Source organism: Stenella coeruleoalba (assembly GCF_951394435.1).
Source record: "Stenella coeruleoalba genome assembly, chromosome: 8".
Classification (NCBI taxonomy): Eukaryota; Metazoa; Chordata; class Mammalia; order Artiodactyla; family Delphinidae; genus Stenella; species Stenella coeruleoalba.
Genome location: NC_137154.1, coordinates 89,089,370 through 89,112,245, shown reverse-complemented (window position 1 = coordinate 89,112,245; position 22,876 = coordinate 89,089,370).

Here is a 22,876-nt window from a genome sequence, read left to right as displayed (position 1 = left end):
TTCAAATTTAGTTTTTTGTTTCTTGGTTTTGGTAACTTGCAGCCAAAAATTCCCTAACTGTATGGAGGTGATTGAAGAGTGGTTCTAGAAAAAACTAAGAGCTGCTGAGCAGCCAAAAAAAAGGTCCACTAAAGCGAGGATGAGGAGATTGTTGCCTGGAGGACATCTACGGCCATGCTTAAGTCGGAAGAAAGAGCCTTGGATTTTCGTTGATGTTTCGTGGAAGATGTGGGCAGGGGAGCAGGGCGAGGCCTCCTCATAGCTACCGATCGTCACGGCAACTCCTGACTACCATACACTGTCACCTCTCAGAGCGGGACCCTGGAGCTGAGGGCGAGGAGTCCTGGCTGAATTTCATGCTAACTCTTGGTCCTCGGGGCCAGGCAGGCTGGGGTTTTCCTTCTGGGCAGTGACCTTTGGGGAGGTGAGGCTGGTACCTCAGGGTGGGGGGTCCATGCCTTCTATCCCAACGCCCTTTCTCTGCTTCTGTAGGTTAGCATCCTGCTTGCTGTAGGATAGGTTAGGGTTAGTTTCACATGGAAAGAGGGTTTTGTGAAGTGAGGGCTCCAGAGAAAGTGCTCTCCGGGGATGGAGGGCAGCAGGGCAAGTCTCACATCAGTTGGAACACTCTAGCTAGGCCAGTTGCTTGGGAGATTCTTCTTCCCCAGGTGCCAGCTTCTCTCCAGACCTTGTGGTCTAGAGAGCTGTCTCACCTCTCTCTCTCTCACCCAAGCCTCAGGAAAGCCCAGGCCCAGGGAACAATGCTATCTTGTTCCCGGGCTGTGATTTCTGAGTGGCCTCTTGTTTGGGGGCCCAGGGAGCAAGAAGAATGGCTGGGAAGCAAGGAAAGAACTGCTCTGGGAGCTGGACTGCAGTTTCTTTGTGTTCCCTGACACGTGCCCCTCTAATCTAGGACAGAGGGCCTGCTCCCAGCTGGGCGTTGGAAGGGGCCCTGGCCTTTGGGCTCCTGGGAAGTGAGACCAGAGTAAGGAAGAGCAGGAACCTCATGGGTCCTTCAGGGCAGCTGAGGGTATCTGAGTGGAGGATTGTTCAGTCTGACCTGACTGGTGCATGTGTCGTCGTGAGTATGTGTCCGTGGGTGTGAATGTGGATGACTCTATGAAAGTATATATTTGCTCTCTCTGTGAGTCCTTGATTATGGGTGAATAGAATTAGAACCCCAGACTTGGTAGGTCTTGTTTGTCAGAAATAGACCTAAGCTTATCCAAGCCCAAATGGAATTAGACTACCCGTCTTCGGCCTTAGGGCTTTGTCCTACGGTGGCATTATCATGAATCGACTCAGGGTTGTACACAGGCTCCTTGGGCTTGATGGATAAGGCCTGGTGTATGTGCGTTGTTTGTGTTGCTTGTGTGTATGCACTTAACAGTCCGTGTGCACCTGCCATGGTTTGTGCATGATCTGTTGTAGGCATGATGGGCAGAGCTTAGCAGAGACCCGGTCACATATTAATATAATAAAATGTGTGGACTCTTCCTTAGACGATGGACTAGCCTCCTATCCAAGCCTCCTATCTTCAATCCTTTCATGCTTTCTTTCAGGGCTCCCTGAACTTTTCCACCAAAATACCTCACATACTGTGGTTCTCAATCCCGACAGCCCATTAGAGCCTTTAAAAGACACTGCTTCCCGGGCCCCATCATCAGAGTTTGAATTTAAACAGCCAAAGGTAGCGCCTGAGACTTGGCGACCCTTGAAAATTCCTCAGATGACCCTGATGTACGGCCAGGGTTGAGAACCACAGGCTAAAGGAAGGGGACCGCGAACCCCTCTGCTCTGGGCCTGGCCTATAGCTGCTCACAGCCAGGGTGAGATTTCTTGGACTTTGCTTGTTTTTTATTAAACATTCCTGTGATTTTTGCTAAATAAATGTAACACGTTCACACTATAACCACACTATTTTAAATTACTTACCAATGAGTTAAATTTCCACTCCAAAAAGGAGCACCATGTTTTGCCGTGCCTCTCATGCCAGCTCACAATCCCATGCTCCCGGGTCTACATGTACCCCAGGAATGCAGACCAGGGCTGATTTACCCGCACCTCCCACAAAGCCTTTCACCTATAAACCTTTGGGATGTGTTTGCCAATATTTACCAAGGTAAGAGGTCAGTTTTCCTAAAAGTTCCCTTTGATCTTGTCTTTGTTCAAAATGTATGATGGCTCTCCATTGCCTGGCACACTGATTCTGAAATAGAGTAAAGATGCCCAGGTGGTACAGGAAATGACATTGGGGGTTCATTAACAAATTTTTTTTAAAAGTAGTTATGTATATATTTTATGCATATTGGATAAATGCAAATAGGACATAAAACTGTGACTATTATATTATTATTTCTTAGAACAAGGCTAAGTTTAAAAAAAGAGGGGGTATAGTGGTAAATTTGATTTAAAAAACCCCGTTATGTCAATAGTAGTGCTTGGATGTATGTGTCCAAGTGAGAAGTAAATGACTAAATGATGGCATTCACGGCCCATGTAGTCTGACCCTGACCAGTGCTTCCAGCCTTATTTTTTTCTTCCTTACCCAAAAGGGCTCTCTGCTTTGTCAAAAAGGCTTACAGATAGTCTCATATACAGAGGTCCCATAAAAACATGAGCTCTGGTGTAGAATTACAAACTTGTGGTTCCCAAAGGGGAGAGGGAAAGGTGAAGGGGCATGGGATTAACAGATACAAACTACTATGTATAAAATAGATAAGCAACAAGGATATGTTGTAGAGCACAAGGAATTTTATCCATTAGCTTGTAATAATTTGTAATGGAGTACGATCTGCAAAAATACTGAATCACTATGCTGTACACCTGAAACTAATATAATGTTGGAAATCAACTATCCTTCAATAAAAAATAATAATAAAATGCAAAAAAACTCCAAAACAAAAACATAAACTCTGGAACTATTCTACCTGGTTAAACCAATGGTTCATCCAAGTCCAAAAGGAGGAGGCACATACTCCACTTCTTTTTTTTAAAATAAATTTATTTATTTATTTTTGGGTCTTCGTTGCTGCACGCAGGCTTTCTCTAGTTGTGGTGAGCGGGGGCTACTCTTCATTGCGGTGCATGGGCTTCTCATCGCGGTGGCTTCTCTTGAAGCTCTAGGTATGTGGGTTTCAGTAGTGTGGCACACGGGCTCAATAGTTGTGGCTCACAGGCTCAGTAGTTGTGGTGCACGGGCTCAGTTGCTCTGCAGCATGTGGGATCTTCCCAAACCAGGGCTCGAACCCCTGTCCCCTCCATTGGCAGGTGGATTCTTAACCACTGCACCACCAGGGAAGCCCCAGACTCCACTTCTTGACAGGGGATGTATGTGGCAAGGTTCTGAAAGAACATACAAGATGGATAAGATTGTCATGGCCACCTTTGGGAAATGTAATCTGCCACAATCCATTTCATGGATTTCGTACACACTTTATGATCTTATACGCACACGTAGGTGAGGTTTAGGATAAACAGGCAAGAAGCACTCTTCTCTCCCTCCCCTTATTCATATCCAGCTTGACAGAAAGGCCTCAATTCAGGGGGCCAATTGGGCCATATGTGGACAGGGCTTTGACCTCTTCCTTCAGACCTGTTGAAAATGCTAGGGACGCAGACAGTCTGAGCAGAAGCAGATGAAGGCACACACAGTGATCTTGCCTACACTGCCCCGCACACCAGTCCTCCAACCCTCTTCCCCTTGCCATTGCACTTCGGCTCCTGGAGTAAGTTCCCCCGGTCCTCCACATCTCTCCTTTTGCCCCATGCCTCTAGGGGGAACACACCAAAGCTGAGGGAAGAGGGCAGCCACCACAGGACCCTTGGGGAGTTAGTACAACACAGTGATTAAGAGTGAGGGTCCTGGAGTCAGATGGACTTGGGTTTGAATTCCAACTCTGCCAATGCTGTGGCTTTGGGAAAACTCCTCAGTTCTCTAAGACCCAGTGCACCATCAGTTAAGTGCAGGTAATGGTAAGAGCATTTCTCTCAAGAGTAGTTGTGGGCTTCCCTGGTAGCGCAGTAGTTGAGAGTCCGCCTGCCGATGCAGGGGACACAGGTTCGTGCCCCGGTCTGGGAGGATCCCACATGCCGCAGAGCGGTTGGGCCCGTGAGCCATGGCCGCTGAGCCTGAGCGTCCGGAGCCTGTGCTCCGCAACGGGAGAGGCCACAACAGCGACCTCTCCCGTTATGCGGACCTTTTGCCCGCATACCGCAAAAAAAAAAAAAAAAAAAAAAAAAAAAAGAGTAGTTGTGAGGATTAGATGAATTGATGGAGATAACACTACTCATCTGTGAGAGTTTGTGGGAAGGAGAGGGAGACTCTTAGAACTGGAAGCGTCTTTGGTATCATCCAATAATAATAATTACACTTATTGAAATGTTTGCTGTATGCCAAGCACTTCACGTACATTGACTAATTTAATCTCTAAAAGTTTCATGAAATGGATATTTTAATCTCCATTTTAAAGATGGAGGAAAGGTCCACAGAGTTTCAGTACGTTGCCCAAGATGGGATAGGTCGGATTTGATCCCAGGGTTTTCTGACTCTGGCCTCAGAATGGTTCTCACCTTGGACAGGGCTTCTTAACAGCGAGAGTGTGTCTGGGGCCCCCGTAGTCACTCTGGGTGACAGTGAGGCTGTCAGGTGGTCAAGGCCGAGTTTGCTCTTTCACAGTTCACTGCAGATGGTACCAGGGAGTCACTGGCCATTAACCTTGAGGTCACGGAGAAACATAGCTGCTGTTGTTCCAGGATGCAAATGTGCTTTTTGGCACAGTGGTCTTTAACCCTCCCATAATATATCCTGTACTCTCTCAGCTCAGGGCCTTTGCACATGCTATTCATTTATTCATTCAGTAAACATTTTTGAGCCCCTCTTGTATGCTAATCACAATGATATGTGCCGGAGTAAGACCACTGGACAGGATGAACAAGTTGGGTTCCCTCTTGGAGTTCACTTTCAAATTGCAGAGGTAAAAGGGAGACAGAGATATTCACAGAAACAAAAGAGTGAAAAAGATGAACCCAGATTTGGGATCTGTTAATCATTAAGAAGAAAGTATACAAGGTAATGGAAAAGGGAATAGTCTGGAACACTTCCCAGACCTAATTATCCTGTAGGGTGTACCCAGATAGCACCTCTTCTGAGAATCCTTTCTGGCCCAACAAGTCTAGGTAAGACATTCTCCACTGTGCTACCAGGGCATCTGGCTTACCACTCTCATGGCATTTATATTTGTTTGTTTACTTGTCTTCTCTCATACGAACCTGTGTGCTTCTTGAGGACAGGGGCCAGACACTGTCCCCAGCACCTGGAAGGTGTCTGACACAGCAAAGGTGTTTGATTATTATTTGTTAAATTAATGGATGGGTGGATGGATAGATGGATGGGTGGATGGATGGATAGAGGGATGGATGGATGGATGGAGGGATGGATGGATATGTTTTTCTGGGTGAGACATCAAGGCTATTTTTAGTGCAATTATGTCCTCAAGGTTGTGTGAATCTGATTGCATTCTTCCAAACTGCTGCTGGCTGTCCTTTTTTTTTTTTTACATATTTTGGGATCTTAATGAATGAGAATGATTTGCACTGCAGCATATGGCTACTTTAATTAAGCAAAAGGTATCATTTTAGTAGCATAATAAATAGTGTATAATTTATCAGGTCTCATGTGTATTTTATAAGTATACCATGTGGGCTATATAAATCTTTCTGTATTGGGGAGGGGCGGAAAGAATGCCTATTGATCTGATGCAAGACAGTGCATGGAAAAAATGAGCTGAACATCTTGGTTGGCCCCCGAAGAGGCAGTTTTCTGTGCTGGAGTCATCTTGACACGCTAAAAAGGAGAGGAACTAAGACAGGAGAGTGGGAGTGGGGAAAAGCCACCAGCTAGTGTTGTAGAATTAAGAGTAACCCTCTATGTTTGTTCCTCATGGAACAAAGCACTGAAGAGGTAGTTCTCCATTGAAAGAGGTGCTGCTTGGAGAGTTGGAAAGAGGCCCTGGGCTCCTGGGCTTTGTTGCTAAGCATTTGCTCAGGGCTGGGGAATTAGAATCCATCTGGGAGAAGGGGCAGGCTAAAAATAAGGCAGGGGGAAAGCAAGCTTATCACGTGACACAATGGAAACCCAGTAATAGTGAGATAGGGCAAAGAAACACCAAACAGGTTAGAAATAGACCCTGACATAGCTATACAGATAGACAGACGGGCTGGCTGGGTCCAGGAACTTTCAGTGAGCTAGATGCCTCTGACACAGAATAAAAGGTGCCCAGGCTCTCCAAGAATACTCAGCACTGTGATGAGGGCCTTTCCTGGGTCAGCGCTCCCCTTCACTAGAGACAAGGGCAACTGATCCCTGTGCTATGGGACTGGGATGCCCAGACGGGGAGTCACCAGGAAAATGAAACCAGGAGAAAGGGGTGCTCTAAAAAATGAATTTTCCCCTACGGAAGTCATGGACACTTCCTGTAAACAAACTGACCTGTTACTTGCCCTCCTTGTGCCCTCCTTGGAGAAGGATTCATGGAGAAAGTGGACAGAGAACAGGGTCTGGTAGGGTGAGTCACATCAGACAGATGGAAGGAGTGGGAGAAAGGCATTAGCAGAAACAGAGGAACAGTGTGCCACGTAGCATACCTTTTTATTACATTTTCTATGGACTCCATGTGGGAGATATCAGTTCTATTTCTCCATCATCTCTCTATCTATTCCAGAGGCTGCAAGGAGACATACGTTTGGGGACAATGAAGAAACCTAGCTATCTGAGCAGAGCATCTATGGACAGGGAAGATCAGCCTATTCTGATTTCATGCACTTTTGAAAAGTACAAGGAGATGAGATAAAAAAGTAGATCGAGAAGAGATTGTAGAAAACCTTGAAGGCTTTATCTGTAAATTAAAAAAAATGTACTACCTACACCTATCTACAATATGCAAGGCACTCCATTTGGGCTGGGCTGTATCAAGAAGCATCTGACTCAATCAGATGCTTGGGCAGCTCCATTTGGATGACCCCCTGGCACGTTAGACGCCGCATGGCCAGCACACTACTCCTCATCTGTCTGCTCAGATGAGCTCCTTCCTTTATTCCTTTTTCCCAGTTAAAGGCACCAGTGCACACCCAGTCGCCTGAGCCATGAACCCAGTATTTATTCTAGACACTCGTTTCTCCCTGACTCTCCATGTTAAATCACGTATCACATCCCACCAATTTCACCTACTAACCCTTTCTCCAATCTCTCAGCTCCTTTCTATTTCTCTTTCTTCAATTATTACATTCCTAACTGGTGCATTTAAATCTGTCTGGGAGAAGGGGAAGACTAAAAATAAGGGGGGGGGGGGAAGCAGTTGGAAGTTGCTACTTGGTGCCCCTGCCTCCAGGCCTGCACCCCTCCATTTCAGACACCCCACTACCACCACGCCACCCCCTGCTTAGAACTCTACAAGGATTCTTCAATAGCTAAAACATAGTAGTTGTTGATTTTTTTTAACTTTAGAAAATTTCTTTTTCAAATACCCCCAACATATAAAAGAGGTAAGAGCCAAGGTGCTCTGATGAGTATCTCGCTTGCACAGTCTTGCTTCTTATACCAAAGCATGAAAGACGCCAAGTGCTCCCATAAACACAGTTTAAAAGCTCACAGGAAATGTCCAAGCTGCTTAGCATGGCTCACATAGTGCTCTGTAACCTGGCCCTTGGCCATCTCTCCCATCTCACTTCCTGCTACTCTCTCCTTCACATTTTAGGCTCCAGTTACACTGGACTGTGTAAGATTCTTCCCAGACATCTGATGCTTCATCTCTCCATCCCCTTGCCCTTGCCTACTGGAACTCTCTGCTTGGACCATCTGGCTCTCTCCACTGGCCTCATCAGCTGCATAATTCCATCAATCTCTCCAGACTCTGTTCAGGCCTCGGCTCCTACCAGAAGCTTCTCTGAACCCTGAAACAGGGCCAACTGTCCTGACTCTGTTCCCTGAGTCCCATGGCTGTAACTCAACCACAGACCTATACTGGATTATGTGTTGTCCTCCCCAGGAGACTCTAAGCTCCATGAGGATGAAACTGTGACCCATTCCTCCCTCTCCTTGGCTCCTAGCACAGTGCCAGTGCCGGACACTGAGTGGATGCTGAGCAGTAGAATGCAGACCAGTGCCTCCTTACCTTCAAGTAGACTGTGCAGACCCTGCTGGGCCGCCCCATGGTCTCAGTGATCACAGAACATCCCTTCTGTCCCCTGGCAGGAGACTCAGGTACATCGGTGCCCTCCCCAGGGTGTCCAGCCTGACCAGCGTGGGCCCTGACTGATGGAAGGCCACTCTGCTGGCTTGCTCCCTGCCAGGCCTAAGGGAAACAACAGTTCTGATCACAGATACGGTGACACATCAAATTCCTTGGGCGTGAGGCCAGCGAACAGGGCTGGTGAGCAGTAGAAAGAGACTGTTCCCAGACTTTCATCAACATGTAGCTTTTCTGAGGACAAAGATGAGCGATGAGGCACTTGCTTCAAGAGGCAGATACAGAGCTTCATCATCCTGCTGGGCTGACAGGAGTGAGTCAACCGGGCACTTGATACAGGAGGTTTAGGGGACAAAAAGCCCCTCGTCACTATGTGCTCTGGGGGAGAAAGTGGCTAATAGGGGTTTCATAATAGTTGTGGAAAATGATGATGTTATAGGCTGAATTGTTCCTCCCCAAATTCATATGTGCAAGTTCTAAGCCCCAGTATCTCAGAAGGCAACTGTATTTGGAGGTGGGGCCTTAAAGAGGTCAAATGAGGTAAAATTAGGGTGGGTCTTCATCCCATATGATTGACGTCCTGAGAAGAGGACATTTGAACAAGTCTGTGGGTAAAGAGGGAAGACCACGCGGAGACAACGGGAGAAGGCGGCCATCTACAAGCCAAGGAGAGAGGCCTCAGAAGAAATCAACCCTGCTGACACGTTGATCTCAGTCTTCTGGCCTCCAGAAGTGTGGTTTAAGCCCCCCCAGTCCGTGGTACTTTGCTATGGCAGCCCTAGCAAACCAATGGGTACAATGTGCTGAGGGGCTCAAGCCTTCTGGGGCTACAGCCCCCTGAGTGCCACTATCCTCTTGAAGGGTTTCCAGATGCCCTATCCCCACGAGGTTGTCTGCTCTCACAGCACCTGGTGCCTCTGGCTTGGCTCCCATCACACTCTAATACAAGGCCTGTATTTTTTACTTCTCTGTCTCCCTAACGAGACCCTGAGCTCTTTGAGGGGACTGTGTCCCTCTTTTTCCCAGTGCCTGGCACAGAGGCGGTACCCTGTAAATAAATGTTTGTGGGATTGATGAATCGGAGCTGGGCTCTGCCTGCGTGTTTGCCATCAGTTGCTCTCTCCAGCCCTTCTGCCTGAGCCTGCTCTTTAAATTGACCTGGCTTGGGGCTCTCAGCTGCCCCTCCCCTCCAGCTTCGAAGGCCACTGGCAGCACTGGTAAACAAGCCCCCGGCAGGAGGAGGTTTGGGATGAAATGGCCTAGATGAGGGGAGCAAGGTCATTGGTCCCTGTCCTTCCGAGCACTGTGATTGGCTGTCTGTCTGAACGGGCTCCTGTGATTGGCTCCCCAAGCAGTAAGTGAGGTTCATGAATCCCTTCCCTCTAGGTGTTTCCTGCTAGCTTTCTGGCTGGGAGAGGGGCTGCTGTCTCTGAGCTTGCTCTGTTCCAGTCAGTGTTTGCTGCAGCCTCTAGGTGCAAAAACTGCTCACAGCGAGAGCAAACAGCCCCTTCCTAGACCTGCTGGGAAGCGGATTAGCTGAGGGTCAGTAGGAGTCTAACACAATCTCTTTTTGTTGGGTAAATACAATAACTATTGATATACCTGCTCTCTGGACTTGACACCTTTTACTCAATACAGAAAATCAAACCTCCTAGCTGCAATTCGATTCTAGCCACTTCCCTCGTTCTTTTCCTTCGGTTTCCCTCCTGGGGTTCGACCTGTATTTTCCTTTTTTTTCTGCAAGTTGAAAATGTAGGTTACCGGCTGGGCTGCCAAATCAGGAAGAACTAGTAGATAGAATGAGTGGATCTCCCACCCTTCTCAGCCTAGAAATGTTCCTTACTGTTCCAGAAGCTCCAGTAATATTTGGGAAACTATAGTGATAATAATAATTATTATTATTTGCATATTGTAGCTGCTAACAGTTTACACATTATAATAATTCCTCATGCAATTTTTACCTTCCGTGAATGGGCATTAAGCCATTTGTCCTCAAAACCCTGAAGCAATTTACATTTTTTGATTCTTATTTTACCTTTTGAAAATAAGGATAAACCTTGGTTGGGAGGTTAAGTGACGGCCAAGATCACAGCCCTAGGGCGGATCTGGGATGCATCTGGATTTACAGACCCATTAGGGGAAGAAGAAGTGTGTCCACTGTGGGGAGGGATGTGTTAGTGGGAGGAGGGAGGTTATTCTACCAGGTTTAATTCCGTGGACTGGAAATTCAACATCCAGCCTCCTTTTCTGGCCCAGTTTCCAAGAAGTGTTAGCTCCGCTCACTCCCAAGGTGGGCTTGTTTCTGATCCTTGAGTCGTTCCTGCCCTGGATAGTTTTTGGGTGGGTGACCACCTGTCTGTGGTCAGTGATGGCAGTGGTCGGCAGGAAAGTGTCTCCCCTTCTTCCTGCCTGCCTCCTTGCTTCTCTTCTGCTCAGTGGTCTCATAGAAGCAGATGAAGGTGACGACAGTGGTTTACCATTTCCTCACAAGACTTTTCCTGTGCTCCCTGCCCCTGCTCCCCTCTACTTGAGTGGGGGTCCCTGGAGAGGAGTTCTTAAATCATTTATTTTTAATAGGATTTAAATAGCTGATCTGGTGTAACTGTGTCTCAGGTACCAGATAGTTTTCTAGTTCTTTCTGGACCTTCTCTCATGCAAGGTAGCTTTTCTGTTTCTTTGTTTTAATCTTGTGAAAGTAGCACCAACTTAAAAAAAATCAAAAAATTACTTTATAGAAAATGGGAACTAGGTTGAGTAAATGGATATATATGAAGGAAAATAGTGGTGCATAAGTTTTCATTTCAGGGACTCTAGAAAACTGAAAAGTAGCCACCCCTCCCTCGTTTCCCTCAGGTTTGACGTGCTGGGTTGGTGCAAAAGGAAAGCATCATCTTTGTGGACCCTCAGGTGCTGCAGGGCTTACTTAAGGGCATCTGTGTGTAAGAACGTCCTTATACAGTGCTTGATGCAATGCCTGGTACCTAGTAAGTGCTCAGGAAATGAGAGGTATTATCATTATTAATAAAAATGAGACAATGAAAGAAAAAGATTTGATTTGTCCCCTTTTCTCCGAAACCCCTGAAATTGACTCTTTTATTCAGGGTGTATGTTGTCCATCTCAGGAGAGATGGCATCTCTACTGACTGTCAAAGTGGCCAGTGAGACCTCTTGGGGGTTGGGGCAGGGCAGGGCTCTGGCTCCTGAACCTTCCATGGTATGACAGTTTGTGTGATCACTCTGAGACCTGCTTTTTTGTTTCCAGGTGTCTGGGCTGAGATTTCATTGCTAGATTGAATCTGAGATTTTACTAGTCACTGTGTCAAATGGCTGCTGAGAGTGTGTATTGGTTCCTAGAGTTATTGCAACAAAGCACCGCAAACTAGATGACTTAAAACAGCAGAAATGTATTCTCTCTCGAAGTCCGGAGACTAGAAGTCCAAATTAAGGTGTTGGAAGGACCACGTTCCCTCGGAAGTCTCCAGGGGAGGGTACTTCCTTGCTCCTTCCAGCTTCTGGTAGCCCCAGGTCTTCCTCAGCTTGCGGCAGCATCACCCCAATCTCTGCCCCCCACCGTCACGTGGTCATCTTCGCTGTGTGTCTCCTTTTCTTCTAAGGGCACCAGTCCTATTGGATGAGGGGCCCACCTTACTCCAGTATGACCTCATCTTAACTAATTACCTCTGCAATGACTTTATTTCCAAATAAGGTCACATTCTGAGATAATGGGAGTTAGGGCTCCGACATATATTTGTGGGGGTGGACATAATTCAACCCCTATCAGGGCTCTTCCATCGTCCATCCCAACAGGCCTTGACGCCAGCAGGGCTCTGGGACATGACTCAAGTTTCGCCTCCGGATATGCTGCACCAGAAAGCACAGGGGCTTGACTGTGGCTCTGGGTTTCTCTCCCCCTCGCCGAGCTCTGGGCCCCGCCTGGGCAGGGTTGATTAAGCACAGTGCCTGTATCCCTATCTCACTGCATCCAAGGCATCCTTGGCTCAGTGAGCAGAACCCAGGGATCGGTGGAGGGTTTTGACCCGGCCACTCCTCCAGGCCAGCCAGAGCCCTTCCTGCCCCAGAGGAGCAGCCTGCTGAAGTGGACTTGACTTAGCCACTGGCCTTTCCCTCCTGCTGTGCCCCCCCGCCTCCTGTCCCCCTACTCTGCCACCAGAAAATGTTGTCCTGGCTTAGACGCTCTGAAATCCCATTGTCTGGAGGATGGAGAGACTGGATCAGGCTGAGTGACAGTCACAGCTGAGCAGAAGAGGGCAGAGAGAGAGAGAGACCACGATAAAGAACGGAACGAGAGCCTGCGCTCACAGACAGGGTGGATGCGGGGTGCCGCTGCCCCAGGCTCCCTTGACACTGGCAGCAGCTGTTCTGCCTCCCGAAAGGGAGCCCGGCTCCAGAGCCCTTCCCCCTGGTCTGCAGGGACAAGTCTGCCTGGTTACTAGGCTACTCATAGTGATTGTGGAGCCTTGAAGTGGGGACAGAATAAACTGTAAGTGCCTCACTCCTCCACGCAGGGTTATTTCTTACGCACCCGGTTTGCCTCAGAAGGAGACAGTTGTTGGCTTTTATTATTTTTTCCAGAAAGATCTAAATGTTCCCTAATTAACCTATTAGTTTTAATTATACCCTCGTAGCCATTTATTTGCTAGTCTGAAAAAACGAACACCCTGGATTCAAAGGAAAGATTCCCCCTGCAACCTCCACCCTCTTTTTTCTTTTCTCCTGAGAAGTGTTTAAATCACTTGTCAACACAGAGGGAATAATAATAATAAAAAAGTGACATCCCATCAGAGAGTAGGGGAGAGGTGGAGAGATACAAAGCCTCAGTGCAATCGCAATCAGCCTGAGTGAAGCCTCCTCCATATTCACTGGGGAGAGGATGCAGGCTCCCTGGCTTAGCACGGGGTGGGGGGGGGAGGGGAGAAGAACCAGCCTGCAGGGCAGCGCTGCCCCTCCACACCCGAGCCCCCTGCCCCGCCTTCAGAACCTGCCTCACGGCTCAGGTCTTACAGAGGGACCCTGGGACCACGTGGCGTGGTCCATTGTCGGCGTCCCTCTGCCCCGACATCCTTGACAGATGTGGCTCCTGCCTGAGACACACTCTCCCAGGGCAGCCAAGACGAGGCAGGAAACACACACACACACACACGCACACACACACACTTATATTTATTTTGTGGGGAAACAAGGCATTAGCATCAGTTGTAACCACCACAAATACTATTAGCACATCAGCGATGATGACTCCCTCGTGGATGTGACAAAAAAATAAGCTGCTGTTACATACAATTCCTTCTGTACAGCCTGCAATTCCACGCTTTTCTCCCCCTGCTGCAGGAAAGCCTGTCAGAATAAAAGAGAGTAAGGGTACCGTTATTACAGGCAGCTTCTTGAATTTATTTCTATATATAAACACGTATGAATACGAATACTGATTTAGCCGACATTTACTGTTAGCTGCTTCTAGATCAGACATTGTGCTAAGCACTTGGCATATCTTTTCTCATTTATTCCTCAGAAAAACGCTTAGGGAGTAAATACTATTATCACCCTATTTTACAGACAAGTAGATCGAGGCTTAAAGAGGTGATGGAAATCGTCCAAGGTCACAAAACCAATCAGCGGTACCAGAACTCAGGCTCTGCTGGACTCCAAAGTGCCTGCTTGCAACAACTTTGCTATTCTGCTTCCCCAGCTAAATTTATGATAAAGTAAGTAGTTTGTAAATGTCAATACTTACTTTTGGTAACAGATTACTGGTGACATCCCGCACAAAGGAGGCTGAGGCCTGCTGGCGGGGGCGGGGGCAGGTGCGGAGGGAATGGTGCTGAACGCCAGAGGCCCATGTCCCAGTCTCCCTCTCACTCCTGTCTTGTAACCCTGGGCAAGTCACTCTCTCACCTGCACAGGTAACTGTCTGTGGTCTGGAGAGTCCTACCTGGCTTCAGAGGCCTGGCTTTATTTGAGAGGGAGAGGAGAGCTGGAGCTGGAGATAGGAGCCCAGTTTGCTGGAGGAAACGTGAGAGCTGCCTTGTGAGTCAAGGGTCCTCCAGGAAGCCTGGGAACCCTACAGGCCTGTGGGATGCAGGCCAGGGCCTGAGGATGACACATCCCTTCTCAGAAGGGAATCAAGTGTCTGCAGAAGCCCAGTCAAGGAGAAAGGTGAGGAGAAGGGAGGAGAATGGTAGTCCCTCAGGACGTTACTGCGGAAGATCCCTAACGAGTAGCTCAGAGTCTGTGAACAGGGTATGCAAGCAGGGGCCCCAGACCAGAGGCTGGGGCTGGAGGGATGTCAACAAGGGCCAGTGGGGAATAAGAAAGCTGGTAAGAGTGGAAACCAGGAAGACATGGAAAGGCTAGCATGCTGGGTTTTTTTTGTTTATTTCTTTTAACCAGGACTTCAAGAAGAGTGGGACTCCCCTGAAATTGAATGCAAATTTTGTACATTCACACATTTGGGTCCCCCATCCCAGCAGCCCTGATTAGATCCTCACTGGGTTGGGACCCTAAACAAAGAAGAACCACTGTCCCAGACTATCTCCAGCAAAGGACAAATGTTTGTTGAGTGTGGTTGGCCGCTTTCCTGGGGCCCCTGGAAGCCGGAACTACTCCCCAACCAAGTCCAGCCGTTGGGTTGCCCGCCTTGGGTTGTGAGGCTCCTTGGCGGTGCTGTGTCCAGGTGTGTCCCCGCCTTGGGAAGTCTGAGAACACATCTTGACCCTAACACCCTCGGCGTTTCTCACGGATTGACCATTGTCCTGAAGTTCTTGCTCGGTGAGGATTTCATACCTGCGGATAAATGATACGTCGTGTTACAGCCATGCAAGGCCTATGAAGCGAGTGTTTTAAAACATAATTAAATGCATAATTTGACACTTGCTGCTTTCTTCCATCTCTGTTCACTGAAGATATATAAAACCTAATGAATCGCACATCGCTCTGGATCTAACCATCTGCCATTTCAAGCTTGGATGTCTTCCCTCCTCTCATTCCCCTTCCTTGGTTCCAGAGGGTGGGCCCGACTCCTGGGCTTTGCTGGGGAACTTCCCCAAGAAGCTTGGCATCTCCCCCTTGGGCTGAGATCCATCAATAATCTTGTCCCAACTCACTCCATCGCTTAAAACAGACCCACAAATCTAGGGACTGAGTTCAAGTGCAATGATGCTTCATTTGACTGGGCATTGTTGGAATATATGCAAACTAGCCAGATAACTGAAACTTATCCTTTCAAGAGCCAGAATCATTTCTTAAAAATATTAATCATTTTTAGTAGACATTTTTCAAAAACGCATTACACACTCGCCTTCCTCCTTAACCAGAAGCTACTGATCATAATCTCATGGAACTGTAATCTATGTCTACACTGCTTTTTAGTTGCTCTGACTCCTTCAATGTCAGGAGATCAGCTTTCACTCCTCTTGCTGTCAGGGTATCCGTCTCTAATAGCCTCACCGCCTTTCTTTTGCTGGGCTGTTTCTATGCCTGCTGCTGCTGGCTTTGGGGAGCTATCAGCCAGCTGCATTTCAGAGGAGAGTCTGGGAGGTGCTCAACAATGTCCCGAAGAGTCAGGTAATGGGCTCGGCAGAGGCAAGGCTCTGTGATGGCCGTTTGGGGCAGTCAAGTGTTTTTTGGCTTATTAAATGGGATGTTTCCGCCTTATCAGACTGATTGTTAGAGATACCATGGAAACATCGTCTATTTAGAGGCAGTAGCCACACGTTAAAACCCTCAGTGATGGGCTTCCCTGGTGGCGCAGTGGTTGTGAGTCCGCCTGCCGATGCAGGGGACACGGGTTCGTGCCCCGGTCCGGGAAGATTCCACATGCCGCGGAGCGGCTGGGCCCGTGAGCCATGGCTGCTGAGCCTGCGCATCCGGAGCCTGTGCTCCGCAACGGGAGAGGCCACAGCAGTGAGAGGCCCGTGTACCACAAAATACAAAAAAACAAACAAAAAAACCTTCAGTGATCATTTTGGCTGTGTGACAGGATGTCATGAAGGAGAAGACAAGGAAGAAAAGTGGAGTTTAGCGAATGTTTATTCCCTGACAAGTGCTCTGCTAGGACTATTCACATCCTATTTCACCTACTTCTTACCACCACTGGAGATGTAGACACCATCATCCCTGTTTTACTGGGGAGGAAGTGAAGGCTGGAAGATTTTAATTAGTAAATTGCAAGATCAAGACGCCGACTCGGGCCTGTCTCACTTTAAAAGCTACTGTCTTTAATACATTTTATTCTTGAAAAAACAGAATTCTTTCTCTTTAATTCTTGCATTTTTTTCTCTAATTCTTTTAAATTTCTTTAAAAATCTTCTTAATTTAAAAATTTTAATTAATGAAATCTTATGTGAAACTCCAATATCAGAGGTAACTGCAGATGCTCCTGTTGAAGGCTGCACTGTTCTAGACCCCAAGACTCTACTGGAACCCCAAGGCCTCATGGAACTCAGATTGAACACCATGGTTGCCAGACCTAGAGACGTGTCAAGATAATTGGGTTGGGAGTTCTCAAATAGGGCCAAAATAGAATTTTCTCTCACTATACCCAAGAAACGGAAGGAATAGACAGAGTTTCCCCAGAGAGATATGTAATGAGATCTCCATCTCAATCCAAGTCCTCCACCTTCTCTGGGCTTTTATTTGAGTCAGCTTAAAAGATTTCTTTGACATCTGATTACATTTGGTTGCTCGGACACACCTGGACATACTGATCCCCAGGCAATTCGCTTCTTGTGGGATAGGGTTCAGCCTCCTTGGGATCTAAGCTTTCTCCCTCTAAATCCTTCTTGTAACTGACTTCCCTCCGCCTCTTTTTTCAGCACCAATTGTGCTCGGTTCATCAGGGAGCAAAAATTATTTTTTTAAATGGTTCAGTGTCTAGGATGTTGAAGACATGGACAGGAACTCCCACATCAAGATGCAAAAGCAAGAGGATGTGGCAGGCCTGGAGGGGGCAACCAGTGACCTCAACAAGGAGGTTTGGTGCAAAACTGGTTGTGGCCACAGTATGGGTTCATAGGAAGAAGCAGTTAGTAAGGAGCTGATGTGAGCGTTTGAGCTCTGGAGTTAAGCAAAGTAGGTTTCTCATTCTGCCTCTGCTGTTTCCAGTCCTGTGACCTAAGCAAGCACTTTAATTTCTCTAAGCCTGAATGTTCTGAGCTGCAAAATGGGCATAAAAGTATCTTCCCCATCGGGTTGCTATGTGTGTTTAATGGAATGATGCATGTAAGGTGCTGGGCACAGGGCCTGACACCCAGTGAGAAATCGGTAACTCTTAGTTGCTTTTCTTACTATCATCATTCATCATTATATGATCAGGCAGGAAATCTAAAGAAGGAGAAGGAAGTAAAAGCAATATAAAAAGCAGAAAACTACTTAGTGCCTGGTCACAATGTTTAAATTAGTTTAATGGTGATCAGTACAATGACCTGAATTTTATTAGGAAACCCCGGGCCTGAGCCTGGCTCTTCAAGCAGAGATACTGAATTGTTGGGCATTTGAATTTGGAGCACAGAGGAGCGAGTGGTCCAGGAGTCCTCAGCACGTAGATGGTATTACATACATACATACATTAAATATATAGATGGTATTAAGCCATGGGGCCAGACAAGTCATTTCCTGGGAAGGTGGGGATGGAGATGAGAAGGGGTCTAGCAAGGAGTGGGAGCCCACAAAGGAGACTGAGAAGGAGGCAATGTTGAGGTAGAAGGAAAGCCCGGTGTCCTGTATGCCAAGAGGAGGAAATGATTCAAGGAAGAAAAGGCCAGCTGTGCTGAATGCAGTGGAGGCTGGGAAGGAACACTGCACGTAGTACCTTGATACGGGTAGTAGTATGGGGAAGAGGGGCTGAAGCCTCATGTGGTGGTTTGAGCGGGGAAAGGGAAGTGAGGGAGTTGCCATCATCAGAAAGAAAACTCCTTGGAGATGTTTTGCTTCAATGATCTCCCTGAGGCTTGGAGTGAGTGTGAGTTCTACTAGTAAAAGTGGGGTGAGAAGGAGGAGAGTGAACCACTCCTGAGATGCATCAGCTGCTGAGGCGTCCTCTGGGAAGCTCATCACTGATGCGCTCTCTTCACAGAAAACAGATTTCGACTGGAGGAAAGAAATGAAGTAAAAACCCCCAAAGGCTGTAGGAATCGCTTTTCCTCGAATCAGCTGAGTGGCTGGTGTAAAGGAAGTGGGGTGGAAGGGACCAGACTTGCTGGAGCAGAATATTCCTTCCCACACATCATGTAGCCTGAACCGTGGCCCCACGTAAGATGCGGGATTGTCCCAGACCCTGGGACACTCGCCTGCCCTGGAGAGTTCGAGGCCACGCCCAGTCTGGCCTTACTGCCTAGCGCCCTGGGACAGGTGGCCGGGGATTAATCAGACAGCTAATTAGCACTCTGTCCCCATCTAAGAGGAGCCAGAGACATATCAATTGCTCCCAAGAGGGAGGGAAGGAGGCAGAGAAAAGGGAGATAGGGAAAACAACAGGGGTTACATCAGAAAAACAACATCAACGAAACAGCCGTGCATCCCAAATCAGTGTTCTTCCTCCAATAGGGGTGGCAGAGGCAGCTGGGACCCAGGGGACCCCTGAGGAAAAGCATCTGTGTCAGTGCCTCGTTATCTGCAGGAAGAATGCTACCTCCCTGCCCAACTGAGGCCTGAACTGCTCTCTACACGGCTCCTTGGTGCTGACATCTCTATCTTTCCCATCATACAACCCTGAAAATTTATTCTAGAATGTCATCAGCCAGCTCCATCCTCCACAAACTGGGGTTTCTGCCAGGTCAGAGTCACACTGAGGCAGTGGCCAGCCCTGCCCTGACCTGGGGGATGAAGGATGGTCTTCACCAGCAGAATGTTTTGGGGAAGAGGGCAACAGGGAAAGTTCTGGAGGGTTAGAGTCTAACTGTGACTGCATGACCCTGGATCCATCACTTTACTTCTTAGAGCCTCAGAAACTGGAAAGTTTGGACTATGTAATGTCTTTAACAATCAGGAATTCTGTGAATTCAGCATGATTCCAACCGAATCACTTCTGGAATTTTTATGGAGGCATGCCTCTTATTTTTTATATTTTTTCCACCCTAACTTTTGAGAGCCTAGCATTCCTGTTGATCTCAGTTCTGTGTGGGCAGAGACAGTGAGAAAGAAACTGGAGGTAGGCAGAGGAGCGAAATAATTATTCATTTGAGAGATGGGGAAGGAAGTCTTAAGTCTGTAATCAAAGACAACTGTCCTTTTTTTTTTTTTTTGCGGTACGCGGGCCTCTCACTGTTGTGGCCTCTCCTGCCGTGGAACACAGACTCTGGACGCGCAGGCTCAGCGGCCATGGCTCACGGGCACAGCCGCTCCGCGGCATGTGGATCTTCCCGGACAGGGGCACGAACCCGTGTCCCCTGCATCGGCAGGCGGACTCTCAACCACTGCACCACCAGGGAAGCCCCAGATCTTGGTTTTTAATACCATTCTCCAATAAAAGGGATCCGACTTCCTTGAAGAAATGGTTGGTTCTCGGACTGGGGCAGGAAATACACAGGATAAGCCTGGAGCAGAAAGTAAGGAAGTACTACACACACACACACACACACACACACACACACATTCAGGAGGTTATGTCAAGGGGGCACAGGAGCCAACTGAAAGAGCTCCCAATGGCCAAAGCTGGAAGAATTTGAGCAAGAAAACAAATAAAGGAGCATTGGATCATAACCCAAGGTATAGAATAATTATGCATGAGTCTATACTAATGTAAATAAATGATTGAATGAATAAATAGGGAGAAAAGACAAATCTCTTTTGCACGAGAATTACAAATCATTTAGGTAGATCCTCTGCTTTCAAGATGTGGCACATAACTCACCACTCTTTATTTGTGGGATGCACTTAATAACTTCCTTCCAAAGACTACAGTTTGGAAAGGGGGGGTGGGAGAGAAACTTTAGAGTGGAGAACCCTGATACACATGACCCCAGCCAGGAGATCAAGGTCAGCATCAGCAGAGCTAAGTCATGTGGATGGTGTGTACTCTTGATAATGATATAAAAATGACACTTCACCTCTGTGGTCTTCCTTTCAAAAACTCATAATCCTAGTCTAAGCATGAGAAAAACATCAGACATTTGAGAGACATTTTATGCAATACCTGGCCAGCACTCCTCAAAACTGTCAAGGTCATCAGAAATAACTAAAGTCTGAGAAACTGTCACATGGTGTCCTGGATGGGATCCTGGAACAGAAAAAGGACATTAGGTAAAAACTAAGGAAACCTGAGTAAGCTGTGGACTTACTTAATAACCATGTGTCAATGTTGGTTCATTAATTTTTTTTTTTTTTTTTTGCAGTACGCGGGCCTCTCACTGTTGTGGCCTCTCCCGTTGTGGAGCACAGGCTCCGGACGTGCAGGCTCAGCAGCCATGGCTCACGGGCCCAGCCGCTCTACGGCATGTGGGATCTTCCCAGACCGGGGCACGAACCCATGTCCCCTGCATCGGCAGGTGGACTCTCAACCACTGTGCCACCAGGGAAGCCCCTGGTTCATTAATTTTAACAATGTATCATACTAAAGTAAAATGTTAACAGTAGGGGAAACCAGGTGCTAGGCATACAAGAAATGCCATACTATAGTCATGATTTTCCTGTGAATCTAAAACTGTTCTAAAAAAATAGAGTTTATTTTTAAAAATTACCCCACCCAAATCATGTGTTTCTAATTAAATCATATGACTGGTTCGAGTCTGAGTTGCTTTGTAATTTTAAAATTGTATTTGGATAAGGGATTGTGGTGGACAGTGCTAATTGCCTACCTAATTTCTGTTTCCTTCTTCTTAATGGACAGAACACCAGTTTTTGTTCAGAGGAGAAATGAGTCCAGTTAACAATACCATTTTCCCTCATTCTCTTGTAGCAAGTGGTGACTATGATTACAGTTCTGGTCAATGAGATGTAGGGGAACCTCTGGGAAGAGCTTGTCCTCTTGAATAAAAAGAGTTGCTCTGCCGCTTATTCTTGCCTGGATTTGGGACATGAGGCCTGGAGGTGCAACAGCCATGTCGTGAGCATGAAGCAACCAGCATGAGGATGCAACTTTACACATTATGGGTGGCAGGGCACAGAGATAGAGACACCTAGGTCCCTGGTGACATTGTTGAGTGTCTGCATAAGCCCTGGACTGCCCATCTCTAAATTTCTTTTTAGGTGAATCAACTAAACTCTTATTAAAAAAAAAAAGTCTACAGTAGTTAGAGCTTTTGTTACTTGCAACCAAATGCAATCTTACTGGTACAAGGACCAACTCTTCAATAGGTAAGATGAGAATGGGGACAATAAGAGACAAAACAAAATATGCCAGGCATGTACAGCAGCAAGGATGGTATAGGAAAAAAGCTGATGTATTTGGGGAGAGAAAATTGGGTTTTAGAACTAAGAGCAACAGAAATAGTATTAAATATTAAGAATCACTACTGAGTATTTATTATACACCTGAGACTTTAAAAAATGAGGTAAACTAATTTAATCTACACATTAAACTGGTGTGAATGTGAATCACTGTCTCTGTTTGAGAGCTTGGAACATTCAGGCACAGAAATAAACTTGCTGGAGGTCACAAAATAAGTCAGGGACAGAGCTAGGAATGTAATCCAGGTCATCTCAGGCCAAGGCGGGCAGGTGTCCCTCTGTACCTCTTTGGAGCTCAAGTGCATTCTGTCTGAGTAAGGCAAGGAATGGAAATGGTAAAGAGACCAGAGATTGAGGAGAGAAGCTGGTCCAGACGTCAGCTCCATCCGAGGGCTCTAGGGATGAGAGGGGTCAGGTCATTCTCATGCTACAAGAGAACAAACAATGAACTGGACCTTCCAGTGATCATAAAGAGAGGAGGGTCTACATGTAACTGGGGTTTTCAGTCAGTAAGGGTACGGTAACCCTCTAAAGACCAGGAATTAGGAGATCAGGCAACAGTGAATGAAAGATGTTGAAATAGAAAAGTCCAGACTTTTTGAGATTTTTATGGAAAAAAAATGAACATAAATACTTGTTAAAAATTCAACAAACACTTCTTAAACATATACTATGGGCAAAGCATCATGTTAGGCAAGGTGAAGTCTACAAAAATAAGTAAAGATCAGGTGGTCCTAGTTAAGTGAGAGAATCCAATTAATGCATCAATAGCTTTGTATGTGGAATTGCATTCAGTGACAAATTAGGAGTTTCCTTTTTCTCCTGAAATAAAGGATGAGCATGGGGCTGTTATGATGCCTTTAGGATGTCTTCAGAAACCAAGAATCTTTCTGTGTTTTCCTTCAGGATAGGAGAAGCCCTAGTGGACACAAGATGGTTGATGGACCTCTAGCATTCCATCTGTGTCCCAGGCAGGGAGAAGGAGAGAGGCAATGTGTAAGAGTCACTGCCACTGTGTCTACCCCACCTCTTTTAGGGAGCTTCCCTGGAAGTCTCACACTAGAACTGCCTCTTACATATCATTCATAAGAATTGTGTTATGTGGACTTTTCTATTGTTATGGGCTGAATGTCTGTGTCTCCCCCAAATTCATATGTTGAAGCTCTAAACCCCAGTGTGATAGTATTTGGAGATGTGGCCTTTGGGAGGTAATTAGGTTTAGACTAGTT